Source organism: Cimex lectularius, unplaced genomic scaffold (assembly GCF_000648675.2).
Source record: "Cimex lectularius strain Harlan isolate CLEC.00 unplaced genomic scaffold, Clec_2.1 scaffold288, whole genome shotgun sequence".
In the NCBI taxonomy this organism is placed as follows: Eukaryota; Metazoa; Arthropoda; class Insecta; order Hemiptera; family Cimicidae; genus Cimex; species Cimex lectularius.
This window is the reverse complement of record NW_019392933.1, coordinates 401,807-415,875: the sequence shown is the minus strand read 5'-3', so window position 1 is coordinate 415,875 and position 14,069 is coordinate 401,807. Positions and strand designations below refer to the sequence as shown.

The window sequence follows — 14,069 nt, the reverse complement described above, 5'->3', positions numbered from 1 at the left end:
CGCACGGAATTATTTAACAAAGCTTTGCCATCTGATAAAAAGCTTTAAGCTTAAGGAAGAGCTCTGATAATAATGGAAATTGCATAATGGACAAATATTGGTTGCGTGGTGTTGGAAGTAAAGAGACCAAATCTTATTAACTATAACCCCTCAAGCCAAATTTATAGCTGAATATCCATTTCGTTACGCGTTTCAGGAATAATGATTAGAGAAATAATTTTAAAGTAATTTGGTCGTTGCCGATAATTTTAGTCTGACTATATTCGCCGGGTTCGCATCATGATACTATTCTCCAGTTAAGATTTACATAATTTTGTGTTACTTTCTTCCCATTCAATAATAGCTGAGAACAATAAGCGGGGCGACCGTTATACACTTCGGCACGACTGAACTGCTATGATGGTTTAGCCTAATCACATTTTTTTGAACACAGGTTAAACTAGCGGTTTATATATATATATATATATATGCTTTTTTGCAATTTGCTGTTATGCAAGTATACCCACGATATACTAGCCGGGTAAAATAATAAACGAGTTTACAAAAAGACAAGTAAATAGTATTATCAAAATTAAATTCACTAATTTCGTGGTCCGCTTGACCAATTAATTGTAATATATTAATTGGTCAAGGGGACCACGAAATTAGTGAATTTAATGATTAAAAATGAAGTATACTTCACTAAAGCTCTCCGTGGCCATTTCATTTGTCATCGAGAATCCAATCCGATTAGACGATATTTGAAAAATGGCAAAAAGGAGGGAAAATTCAAAAGGTGCGGTTGATCTGGGAAGTCGGTGTCCGAGTGGATCGAAGTCACGATAGCTCAAGTGGTAGAGCAGCGGCGTATCAAGCCGAAGATCGTGGGTTCGAATCCCGCTCGTGCCATTGACTTTTTTATCTCAACTAAAAACCTTAATTAATTGTAATTATCAAAATGTTTAAGTAACTCAACACGTCTAAACCGACACATTGTGTTTAAAAGAAAACGGTTTCCTTCTTGACATAATGAATTCTACGCAATATGCCAGTCTTAAATATTTATGTAATAGACTAAAAGAAATTAAATTTGGTGTATCATTGTTTCGAGTGTTAACCCATTAACTAAAATCCATAAGGAATTCACGATTGGTGATTATTCAACTGAAATTGACATGAAATATTTTCTTTATATACTTTCCTTTAAAAATAACAAGTAGTTTTAGTTTGAAACATACGTAAATGCCTAACAATATTAAGATTAAAAATTTCATTTAAAAACGGGCTTCGGGAAATCTAGCCAAATTTTAATCCATAATACTGATACATTTTGTTTTGTCAGATTATTAAATCTGCCAAAATTACAAAACCATTTTAGATGATAGTACAGAGATCTAGAAAGAATTTATAACTGTGCAAAAACAATGCAGAAATTATTTAAAATATAAACAATAATACAAAAAAATAAACTCGTAATGAACAGTGATAGTGAATATAGTATGTGATCACGGATTTGATCACTGATCATAATTTTTCAGTGTATTTTCACTCAAATAGAGATCTGAGGGACAATAAAAACAACTTCTTCAAAAGTCAAATTAAAATCTTATAACTTGTTTTATAAAATAATAAATAACCAAAATCTTTTACCTAAAAGTTCCCTTTGTGAGGATATATTATATTATTTCCTATTATAATGTATAATAAAATATATAAATATGTGTAAACAATTATGCAGTATGTAAACAAAGCACACGCACATTGATTGGAATAATAATTGTTGTTAAAAACGAAATTGCAAATAACGTTAAAGATAGGAAACATAGTGTTGATCCTTGTTCTAACGGTAGGGTAACTGCATTGCAGGGACAAGGCGATGACAAGGGAAGCTCTGCTACTAGTTGCTTAAACGCCAATTTTAACTCTAAAAAGGTCAGTTTTTTTAAGCTTAGTTTTTGTCATTCGATTGTAAAAATGTAATTTTGCACCTTGTTTTTTTAAGTCGTTACAACAAATCCTTGATACCTTCTGGAATTTTTTTTCTCTATTTCTTTTTATCTCGCCATTAACAAGTAAATTTTTTATAATTTAAGATTAATTAGAATTTTGAATTTTCCAATGGAAATTTGTGTGTGTGTGTGTGTGTGTGTGTGTGTGTGTGTGTGTGTGTGTGTGTGTGTGTGTGTGAACGTACCATTTTAATTGAAAATAAAATCGAGAGTAAGCGTATATCGAGCTGTTTTTGACAATAAACTAATACAAATTGTTTTAAATTTTGACAGGGGAAACCGTAAATTTTTGTGGCAAAGCCCACCCTCATTTTTTTTTCTTTTGCTCAAACGCCGTGACTACATAATGGATCTCCGAGTTTATAGCGGCGATAAAAAATATCAGTTCAGAGGAAGAGCAAGCCGTGTTCCGCATGCGACGGATATGAATATTTCCGAAGGCATTTTAGAACAACGTAAACTTGCAAGTCGGCTCGCCCCGTCTCGCTCTCTTCGCAGCCATTTTCATAGCCCGATTCATTAAAACTCCTCTTTTCCACCGGGTCATCGTTGGTTTGAACCAGATATCTTTCGGAAAGTAGATTTTATTGTTTTAATATTATAAATATTATTGATATCGCAATTGTTCTATCTGTCTTTCCTAAGACTGACATCTAATTTGATGTCCTTTATTTAAATTATTCCTTGTAACACTGTTCAAAATGTGATAACTGGTGCACTCGTCGATACTTTTCGTTTTCAGAAAGAGTCTGTAACGAATCTGAGTTAAAAGCGAGACTCGTGCCCGGCCAATAATGAGGGAAGTTATTGGTTGCGGCCCCAATATCTTGAAGACACGTAATGCCCCCGGTATTGGTCATCTAAAAGGACGAACCCGTTACTTTTCCCAGAGATCACACAGACTCAATTCGATTTTCCACGTCTTAAAAATAAAACAAAAAAGTAAACGTGCATCGAACAGACTGTTTTAACAAACCCTCGAATCATATAAAAAATCCAAATTTTAAAAGAAATCTAACAGAAATGTACTGAGAAATTAAGATTAAAATTATATATGGCTAATGAGTCTAAACGTAAAGTAATGCATAGTTTCGACGTTTTAAATCATTGTGGTCTACTTTCCATCCTCACCGTTTTGATTTTTCATATCTTTACATCGGTCATACCTTTAAACATCGGTGGAGGTTCAGGGTTATAATCAGGGGGTGGCCAATTTTTAAAGCCACTATGAAACTCGGTAGTTAATAACAGTGCTTGTTCAATCGAAAACTTAAGTATTACGGCAGAATTCGGTCGTTTCGGATCATGACTTGTCTATCTTTGCAAATAAAGCCGAAAGTGATCTTAACAAAATAGTGAACTGCATGAGAGATAACATATTTACTTTAAATTCAAAAAAATGGTCATTCGTGCCAATATTAATCCGACAAGAAGCAGAGACTAAAAATATAACCCTTACCATCAATGTGAAAACCAATCCGCACCAAAACTGCCATCCAATTAACGCTGTTGTTGAAGCAAAATATCTTGGCATAATAATTGATATAAATATGAAATGGAATAAACACGTAAATTATTTATGTAATAAGTTACGCAAATGCATTTATATAATTCCCAGCATAAAATGTTCTCCTGACAAAATAAAACAATTGGTCTACAAAGCGTTATTCCAATCTATAATGCAGTTTGGAATAACTGCATGGGGAGGAACATATAGATATATAGTTGAACTGTTTATTTATTACAAAAAATATGTATAAAAATGTTATTCAAAAGAAGTTTTAGACTTCCATCAGTACTATTGTTTGAAAATTATCATTTATATAGCGTTCATCAATTATATGTTAAAAATTTATGCAAGCTATTATATAAAGCAAAGAGTTTAATTCTACAGAACACTTGGGTTACTAGAGGGACCGTTTATAGAATAAAATTACCATCGATCAAAAAAACAATTAGCCAAAACTCACCATTGTTTAAAGCAATAATATTAATAAATAATTTATTTTCCAAATTATATAATTATTACTAGTTTTAATTGCCATTATATTAAATTATGTCAATCATAACATATAATGTAGATTAAAGCTTTATTCCAAATTTGTACAAATTTTATACAAAATGTAGAACAATTACTTAGGTACAACTCCATGCAAGGAACTAGCATAATGCTATCTTGCATAGTTACAAAAAATTGTAATCACAAGCAAACTCAAGAAATATGTAAGTTTATACTTAAGAAAAAAATGTAAAATTTATAAATCCGGTATGTATGAGGACAAAATAAATAATCTTTGCTATTATAATTTGTTACACTTATTGTTTAAATTCAGCCATCTCTCGTAGTAGGTCAGGGATATAAACAGGTTGAGGCAAAACACTGACAAATATGTTTGTCAATAATAGCGGCTACCCAATCCAACATTTAAAGCGAACTACAAGTTCGTTCAGAAGACCGCAATGGCAAGTTGTCCGACACGCTTTTGCCACACAAGCGTCTATGTGTTCGAAACCTGGCATAGTCCATGAAATTTTATTAGAGAATAACGAATAATAAAATGTTTTATATTGGGTTGTCCGGAAAATAATGCAGGATTTTAAGTTTTCATTAAAAAAAATCTATATAAAATATTCTGTTTACGTTTACAGGATTACTCATTTGTATGAATGTCAACACTTATTAATCCTCTTCCAAATGATATTGTTTGTTTACCTCTGTAGCATTCCGCTACTTGGAAATAATTCAGTCATCCTTATAATGTCAAAGCGAGAATTTCGTACGATTTTCTTTTACGAGTTTAAACTCGGCCGAAGCGGAGCCCAAACGGCTAGAAACATTAACCAAGTCTGGGGCGAGGGTTGTGTTAATGAGTGCACTGTGCAAAGGTGGTTTAAAAAATTTCGGGAGGGAGATTTCAGCCTTGAAGATGAAGAAGGTCGTGGAAGGCCTTCCTCTCTTAATGATGATGTTCTGCGATCAGTGGTGGGTGCAGAGCAACTCAAAGTCAGTAAAACGACCGTCGCTGACCACCTCAAGGCGATTGGAAAAGTGAAAAAACTCGAAAATTGGGTTCCACACTCATTAAACGATCGCCAAAAAAATCAGCGCTTTGATGTTTGTGCATCACTTCTTTGTCGAAACAAAAATGACCCATTTCTGGCCAGAATTGTTACATGTGACGAAAAGTGGATTCTCTACGATAACACTAGACGTTCTGGACAGTGGCTCGACAAAGGAGAAGCTCCAATACATTTTCCAAAGCCCCCAACTCATCAAAAAAAGGTAATGGTTACGGTATGGTGGGCTTCATTTGGTTTAATACACTACAGCTTCTTAAATCCTGGCGAAACCATCAATGCTGAATCATACTGTAACCAAATTAATACCATGCATCAGAAATTGGCAGTAATGAAGCCCTCTTTGGTCAATCGGAAAGGGCCCATTTTGTTGCATGACAACGCTCGACCACATGTGTCACGTGTAACGTCACAAAAATTATTGGAGCTTGGCTATGAAACTTTGCCTCACCCACCCTACTCTCCGGACCTCTCGCCTACTGACTACCATTTTTTTAGACACCTGGACCACTACTTACAACACATAATATTCAAAAATCAAACGGAACTGGAAAATGCATTTATTGACTTTATCAATTCTAAAAATTCTGAATTCTACTCAGACGGAATTAATAAGTTACCAACACGTTGGGAGAAATGTATTGAGAGTATGGGAAATTATTTTGATTAAAGAACATTGCTTTAAAGTAACTAGTTTCTTTTTTTTTGTTTAATACCAAAATCCTGCATTATTTTCCGGACAACCCAATAAAATGGTTTTACCCCTTGTCTGCGACATATTTTGTTTGTTTCGTATCATTTAATTCTATTTTCAGTTTAATTAGGTTTAACAGGTGGGTCAGGATATAAGCAAAACTCCTTCCATTTTATATATTGCCTATTATAAAATAGGCAGACTGAAATAATTGTAAATGGCCAAACTAAGTTCAGCATATCGAATACCTCGACAAGGAATTCAACAATTAGTCACACTTTTTAAATTTAATCAACTTTCTAATTTAAATTTTGAAATTAAGTGAAGAAATGTTGATAAAAGGTTGTTTAAATTAAAGTTTTTATTATTAAAGAACTTCTATGTTGAAAATTATAAATTTATTCTATATTTTTGTACATAGTACATAAGCGATTTTTGGCAATACTGCACTAGATGATTTTGAGAGTGTTTTATGTTTTTAAAAAATATATATATAATTTTTTTTAATGAAATTTCATGGAATTCCATCGAGGCACAACTAAGCGAATGAACCACCGGCTAATGTTTATTCATTGTCATTATCATTGTTTGTGAGCGGGCGAGGGTAGTAAGGGCGGTTCAAGGGTTCGAGTTGTGAAGAACCCCTTTTGCCAAGCGCGGGAACTACAAACTCCCGCATACCACCTTCCCAGGATCCCTTCAAAGGGACCTGAAGTAATTTCCAGCCTCACCTGTCTCCAGGCAGAACTACGAGCAAAAATTAGACCCGCTGTCAAAGGAAGACCCACCCTTCATTAGAACCCCTGCCATTCCGGGTGCCCTTGGCCACACCTCAATCGTGGTAAATCAGTATTAAAAAAATTCATAAAATTATGTAAAAAAATGTACGTTTATGAAAATTAAGATATTATATATGTTTCAGTTTCAAATTCTGATTTATGAATTAATAAGCCAAGAAGCTTTTTAGTGGATTTGATGCTTATACCTGTGATCAAATTATACTTATTTATAATCAAATGAAACGTCTTTCTAGAATTGTGTCTAACAAGATAATTTTATATAAGAGTTTGTACGTATAATTCAACCAAATCGACTATAGAATTTTAGTTCTAGGTTTTGACGGCTTTCGAAAGAACAAGCTTTATCAAATTTTCCGTTTGAAACCAACTATTGGCATTTTGTTTTGACAGGGTAGGCTAACTAATTTGAAAAATCCAAAGTAACTCTGGTTAAGGGTTGAGGCGAGGCTGGGAGTTTGGCAAGAGGATGTCACATACTGATATTCTGTAATTAATCTAAAAGTTGAAAGTTTTGACACCTGTCGACAAGTTTTATCTCTTGATTGGTGACAACCGCTCTCCAAGTTCGCCCCTCTGCCCTCAATGCCCTGCAAGAACGGGAAATTAACGCCGCCCATCGCCCATTTCCGCGTGATTCCACGCCACTTTGACCGTGGGCGAAATAGGGTTTTTCTCGGCGACGATAAGAATTTTTTGGGAAAAAAGACAATCCTTGCCACGAATTCCCAAAGAGGCAAATTTATTCAAAGTTCCTTTTTACTCTTTTTTGTTTTGTTTTTTGGTACTCCGTACTTAAAAGGTTCATTTTGCTTTCCTTTTCCCTGGCGAATTCAATCCATGACGTTGAATATCTGAATAACTTCTATACTTTTCTTGTAAATTTTTAATATTTGCTCTTTGATTTCAATTTTAAATTAATAATTATTTGGAGATCGTGAGATGCGGTCTGGTGTGACGTAGGTTTTAGAAAAACATTTTCTTTGTCATGCCAACGTTTCGATCTTTATTGAGATCATCTTCAGGGCCTTGTATTGGTTGCATTTCAACAAAAATTGTTTTAATTAATAAAAATAAAATAATCATTAACTAACAGTCACTAAACACCAAACACCACACAAATGGCAGTAAGTATGAAATTCAAACATTTTCTTTATCGTGCCAACGTTTCGATCTTTATTCAGATCATCTTCAGGGCTCAAAGTGTGTATTTTCTGTGTAGATGTATCATTATTGTGGGTCGTTTTGAGAGTGACACTCTGCACAGAAAACAAATACTTAGAGCCCTGAAGATGATTTGAATAAAGATTGAAACGTTGGCACGATAAACAAAATGTTTTTCTAAAACCTTGTCACACCAGACCGCAGCTCATGAACTCCAAAAAATCATTAACTAATAGTAACTTAACACCACACATTTAAGCCAACATTACGTTGGTTGACTTTAGAGGGAGGTTTTAGATTTTTAGCCTAGTGTGTGCGTTTTTCCAGCTAGATTCTTTGTTTAAAAATTAATTAAATCTGAAAACAAAAATTGGCCTTTTTCATTCATCATTTTTGACGTAATTAAATAAATAAGAAAAACATGCACAGACCAGAATGATGAAGCAATACTGAAACCTCTCAAAGCTGCGAGAATAAACGGACTGACATGATAAAAGACTATCAAATAAAAATTAACATAAATTTTACATAGTTAAATCTGATAGATGTGTAAAGTATTGTTGATCATAAATATGTCTAGACGTTAAAGATAAATCTACAACGCCTTATCCGCCTCAATCATTAATCAACTTCTTATAAATTATTTTTATTAGTGCGCGATTTCCATGTAACTTTAATTAATCAATTCATTCTTAATGTTAATTAATGGTACGAGATAAAGTATGTTTCTCTTCATGCTTAACTTTTGGAAATAAAATGTTTTCAAGAAAATAGTTTTATGTGAAGAAACTTTTTATATGTCAGAGGTGGTGTGTAACTGGTGCAATGTTATCGCTTCAAAAAATTGATAAAAATGATAAATTATGCCGCCGTATGATGGATCAATATGAATAAGATTTCATAAATAAAAATTTAAATTAAGAGTAATTAAATGCACGAGGTTCCTATTGTGATTTTCTTATTTAGCTGGAATAATGATTACATTATTAAAGATTTTTTTAATTTGAAATTTACAACCGTAGAATTAACTACGTTGATAAAAAATAATTCTATTGTCCGGAAAAGTCATTTAGTAATGACACGCCGACAAATTTAAGTTTAGAGATGAAATGTGAATTATGTGGGCTTGTTTGACATTTGTGACAAAGCCAACTGAATTCACCGACCACCATTTCTAAGGAAAGGACGTCGACAAAAGAAGCATCGGCCCCTGCATTAAGGACGAAACGGTCAATTTCATCAAATATTTGTATCCGAGCCGACAAAATGAAGGTATAAAGAAATAAAACCTGTATTAGTGAATAGAAATGTAATATCAACCCCTCCGTGACAACGGCAGGCCCTTTATCCTATATTTCTTCGGTGACGCGGCAAAAAATGCTGCACTCGGCCTTCCCACCTCGCTCACCATGTTCGTTGGACACAACGTCATTAAATTACCATCTGTTCCGGTATTCCGCAAACTTCGGTTCAACGGAAGACGTAAATACTGCATTGCAGGAATTGTGCGATACGAAGCAGAAAAAATATGACTGCATGCAATTTACCAGCCGTTAATGTAATAGTATGAAACACAGCAGGAAGGAAAATAAACATGGAGTAACAATAAACTATTTTATAAAAATAATATAATATATTATATATACGTAATGAAATTATCCATGGATTTTTTGCAGTATAAATAATTAGGACACACTAAAAAGATTTGGAACCGTTGCATTATTTTTTTCATGCTTCTGTTTATTTTAAAAATGAAATAATACAATTTATGAATAATATTATTATCTAATTAATCATTTGGCACAAAAATAAAAGAATAAATTACGAAATCCTAAACCAACTGTTTCAACAAACATTAATTAAATTTAAGTAACATTCAATTAATTAAGATTTTAAGTTGAGATAAAAAAGTCAGTGTCACGAGCGGGATTCGAACCCACGACCTTCGGCTTGATACGCCACTACTCTACCACTTGAGCTATCGTGACTTCGATCCCCTCAGGCACTAACTTCCCTTCTCAACCCCACCTTTTGAATTTTCCTTCCTTTTTGCCATTTTTCAAATGTCGTGTAATGGGATTGGATTCTCGGCGACAAATGAAATGGCCACGGCGAGCTTTAGTGAAGTATACTTCAATTTAATTCATTAAATTCACTATTTTTCGTAAAAAATGGCAAAAAGGAGGGAAAATTCAAAAGGTGGGGTTGAGATGGGAAGTTAGTGCCCGAGGGGATCGAAGTCACGATAGCTCAAGTGGTAGAGTAGCGGCGTATCAAGCCGAAGGTCGTGGGTTCGAATCCCGCTCGTGACACTGACTTTTTTATCTCAACTTAAAACCTTAATTAACTGAATGTTATTAATTGGTCAAGCGGACCACGAAAAATAGTGAATTTAAGTAATATTGTTTATAGTTGTAACGTTTATATTCTTGCTTTAAATTCTATTGACCAAGAGAAAATAAATATGTAATAATATAATATAATGCTAACGTAATTAACGGTGATCTGTAGGGAGAAAGATTATCTCTCCCTATTTTTAACATTTTTCTGTATTTTCATTCAGAGTATTAACGCCCAAGGGAAAAGTATAAACAGCTTAATAGATTTGTTGGTGGTAATCTATGCCGACGATGTAATCATAACTGTCCACTAACGGAAGGATTAAATTGAATATCTAAAAGAAAACTGCGAACTAAATGATTTCAAAATAAATATAAGTAATAATAATTTGAAGATTCAGTATTGTCTCTAAATCATTCGGGTACTTAAAAGTTAAAAATTGAACCTCGTGTCCTATTACTAATACCAGCCCAGCCCTAGAATTCTTAAAATTTTTGCTGCGATTAACCTTAATTATCCTGAAATTTAATTCGTTATTTTCACTCCTATGGATATCATATTGAATTTGACATGTTGAGAGCACAAATATAATTAGATAATAGAATAGACTCACTCTCTCACCCACTATAAAATACATTTTCTATTTACGTACAATTCATTCAACTTTGTTGGTGGAGTACTGGATATTCCTTCATTACAGTTTACGTCTATTACCATCTACACGTACACTAACTTGTTTAAATGAAGGTCTATGGTCTATGGTATTTGACATTCTGCATCGATGCACTTGTACTACACATACAATCACGCTTATAAATACATTTTCACCAAACAGTTATCTTTTATACATAATAATGAGATGAAAATAAAAATAGAGGATCCGACGTTTTGCTGTCGTACTGGAGCCCAATTCTCACATCGGATTGCATTCGTCCTCGATCTCTATATCGAGCCATGGAATGACATCAATTAAGTGGAGCACAAAACAATTTATTTCTTCTTGCAGGACACAACGCGGGCTTTGCCGAAAAATAAATATGTTGTGAAACTTTCATGTTCTTTCTTTAGGCGGGTCAGTATGATCTTTCTTCTGATCTGTAACTCTGTCGGGCCAGCTATGCGTGTATTGATGATTCTGTATGGAGAGTCTCTTAATCATTTGTTTACTTAGAAGGTATAATTTAACCTAGCATCTTCTCAATTACACTATCAAGACTATTAAGGTCGACCTGATATTTTATCAACGATAGAAATGATGAATGATGGAGTGAGTGTGGTGTTCAATCTTTTTTTTTAAAAGATAGTTCCTACTCGCAGTAAGTTGTTTTGCAACGATCCGGATTTCGAGCCCTTTAGCTCATCATCAGCTTCAACTAAAGGGCTCGAAATCCGGATCGTTGCAAAACAACTTACTGCGAGTAGGAACTATCTTCTTTTTTTTTAAAGGATTTTTTCTCTCTTGTAAATACCGACACATTTATGCTTATAATTACGTTCTCCAAAACAGTTATGATACATCTATCACCAAACTTCTTATATATAACAGTTGACAATCTTATTTACCAATAAAACATAATATTATTTATTATATTGAAAAAAATTATCTAATAATAATCCTGAAAAAGAAAAATTAACTTACCATATCGGCAGTGTCCGTGCGTTTTGGCTGTTGTGATGAACCAATTACGCAACCCTTCTTCACTTCACCTGTAAAAAATAAACCGAATTTAGTTAAAATACTTTTTTACATTAGATTTGAAAAACAAACTGTTAATAAATGAAGTTAAATTTGAAAAAAATGCAAAACAGAAAATTCGTAAGATTAATTCGTTTATTATAATTCTCTGGCAGATTAAGGCTTTCAATTTATCTTTCGAGTCTTTATAGCAAAGTCGTTTCTTTGCCAATGAAATTTAAAGAAAGCATCTGATTTCAATCAATTTTATATGATAATTTTCATAAACAATGAATAGTTTGTTCTATCATCAATATCATTGTTTTATAATAATACAAGTGAATTCTCTTCGGAAAGTAAACAACGCTTCTTCTTTTTAATTTACTTATTTTTATCTCTACAATGTTTCATAGATTTATTGTGAGACACATTTCCGCCTAGAGGACTGGCCTAGTGCTCTGTCTGCAGAAAAAATGATATATGAACTGTTTTCCCTAGACGTAAATAGGAAATTGCGCGCTATAACTGAAAATCGTACTTGGATGAAAGGGAAAGCTTCCGTTTCGATAATGCGCCGGTTCACCTACTCTACACGATTTACTTTTTCTAAAATAGTTAGCCTTAAAAAGAAATTACATTGGTGACATGAAATTAGTTAGTTGATTGGTAATATAAAATTTCTAAAAATTATTCTTATTTTGTTCAGATATGAGATTTTAATACACTCTATAAGATCTCATCCGCTTAGTAAAATTGCTACTTCGATATTTATAGAAGATGATTTATGTATGTTTTACTCTAATTTAAGTGCTTTATCAAAGTGTGAGAGGGTTGGAAAACGGAATGCTATCATATCAGTTAAACCAATTTAATATTAATTATCCGAGTCTGCAGAGGAACAGTTTACAACAAGAGTTTATGGAACGGATCCCACATTAACGACGGCTTCGCATAAAAATCATCGACTTAATCAGATAATGAGAGGATAATGAGTGAGATAGAAGCGCCGCAGACTTCCCCTTCTTATCGCACGAGATACAGCTCACTAAGCGATATATAACGAGACCTTCAAATAAATATATTTAAACGTTTATAAAAGCTGCAGAGAAAAGCGGGCGATTATGAAAGCTGCAGGCTATTCAAAGTGTACACTAACTCATTATAGTCGATAAACATTGGATAGGAGTTGCCGAACTTACACTCGTTTATCTGATGTCCCCGACGCGCTAGTAGAAAAGCACTGTTGGACTTTTTAATATTAAAAAAGAAAAACAATTTGACAGCGGTTATAATTTAACACAAAATTAAATATTTAGTAAAAAATTGCCGGACTAAAATATAAATCAGTATTTGCTCTTATTTGTTTAAAGCACGGACAGAACCACTTACGCATGTTAATAAGCGCATCAGAATGATTGATGATTAATGATTAATCATCATGGTCTGCCTGTTCTCTGATGATTTTCAGCTTCAGTGCTGTGATTGTATGATTTCCGTTTAGTCAAGTATTATTTGGAGGACCAGTACTGAATTGCTTGAGGACCCGAAACTCGTCTAACAAACGAGGCTAGGACAAATTAGGATACAATATAGCCAGTAATGACCAAAATCGTATATTTTTGCCACTTTTTTCTCAGTATTTTTTAAAACCGTGAACGTACTTAAACAATAGAATTAATAATACTCCAAAATCCCTGTGGTGACAGGACATTTGACGTTGCAAAGATCCTTAAAATTGGTCGTTTCTGATCATTTTGATCGGGCATTTCTCACCGTTTTACACTATCAGACGCTTTTCGGCTTCTCGTCTCCTTCAGCGTTGGGTCTGGATTTTCGTTTAGTTCCTGAAAAGCTAAAATTCGTCTGATAAACCAACAAGGAGAGGTAGCAGGACAAGACGATATTTTTTAGACTAGTTTCAAATTTTGGCCTTTTTTGGAGAAAAATTTTACAGTGTACACCAGACTCAGTTCAACTTCAACATTTCAAGTTGTACAAACATTTCAAATACTTCTCTATACATCTTGCCACACTTTAAAGGTTTTTTGTACGCTGAAAGCAATAGAACAATGGATTTTAAATTGATCAAAAAAGACAAATTTATGGCCAATAGTTTGAAAAAACAAACTTCGTTTGCTTCGCTGTTAATTCCAATCATTTGTTTCTTCACTAAAGCCAAGAAACTTTCTTCCATACATCCTACCGAGTGATGAATCCAAGTTCACCTCACCTCTAAACCGTTGAAATTTGGAAATGTTTGCAGAAGAAAATCCGAGAATTTCGTACTCTTGTCATCATCAGGTGGTTCACAGTATTGGTGTGGGCTTTTCGGA

General features: G+C 33.6%; 1 protein-coding gene across 4 annotated transcripts in view; it reads right to left on the bottom strand.

Moving 5' to 3' along the window:
* Positions 1–14,069, bottom strand: part of LOC106673247 (cubilin) — a 106,814-nt gene that overhangs the window by 55,429 nt on the left and 37,316 nt on the right. For all 4 annotated transcript variants that reach the window (XM_024229384.1, XM_024229385.1, XM_024229386.1 and 1 more), the window contains exon 3: positions 11,701–11,768. The gene's annotated coding sequence lies outside the window, so the exon portion shown is untranslated. The remainder of the gene's footprint in view (positions 1–11,700; positions 11,769–14,069) is intronic.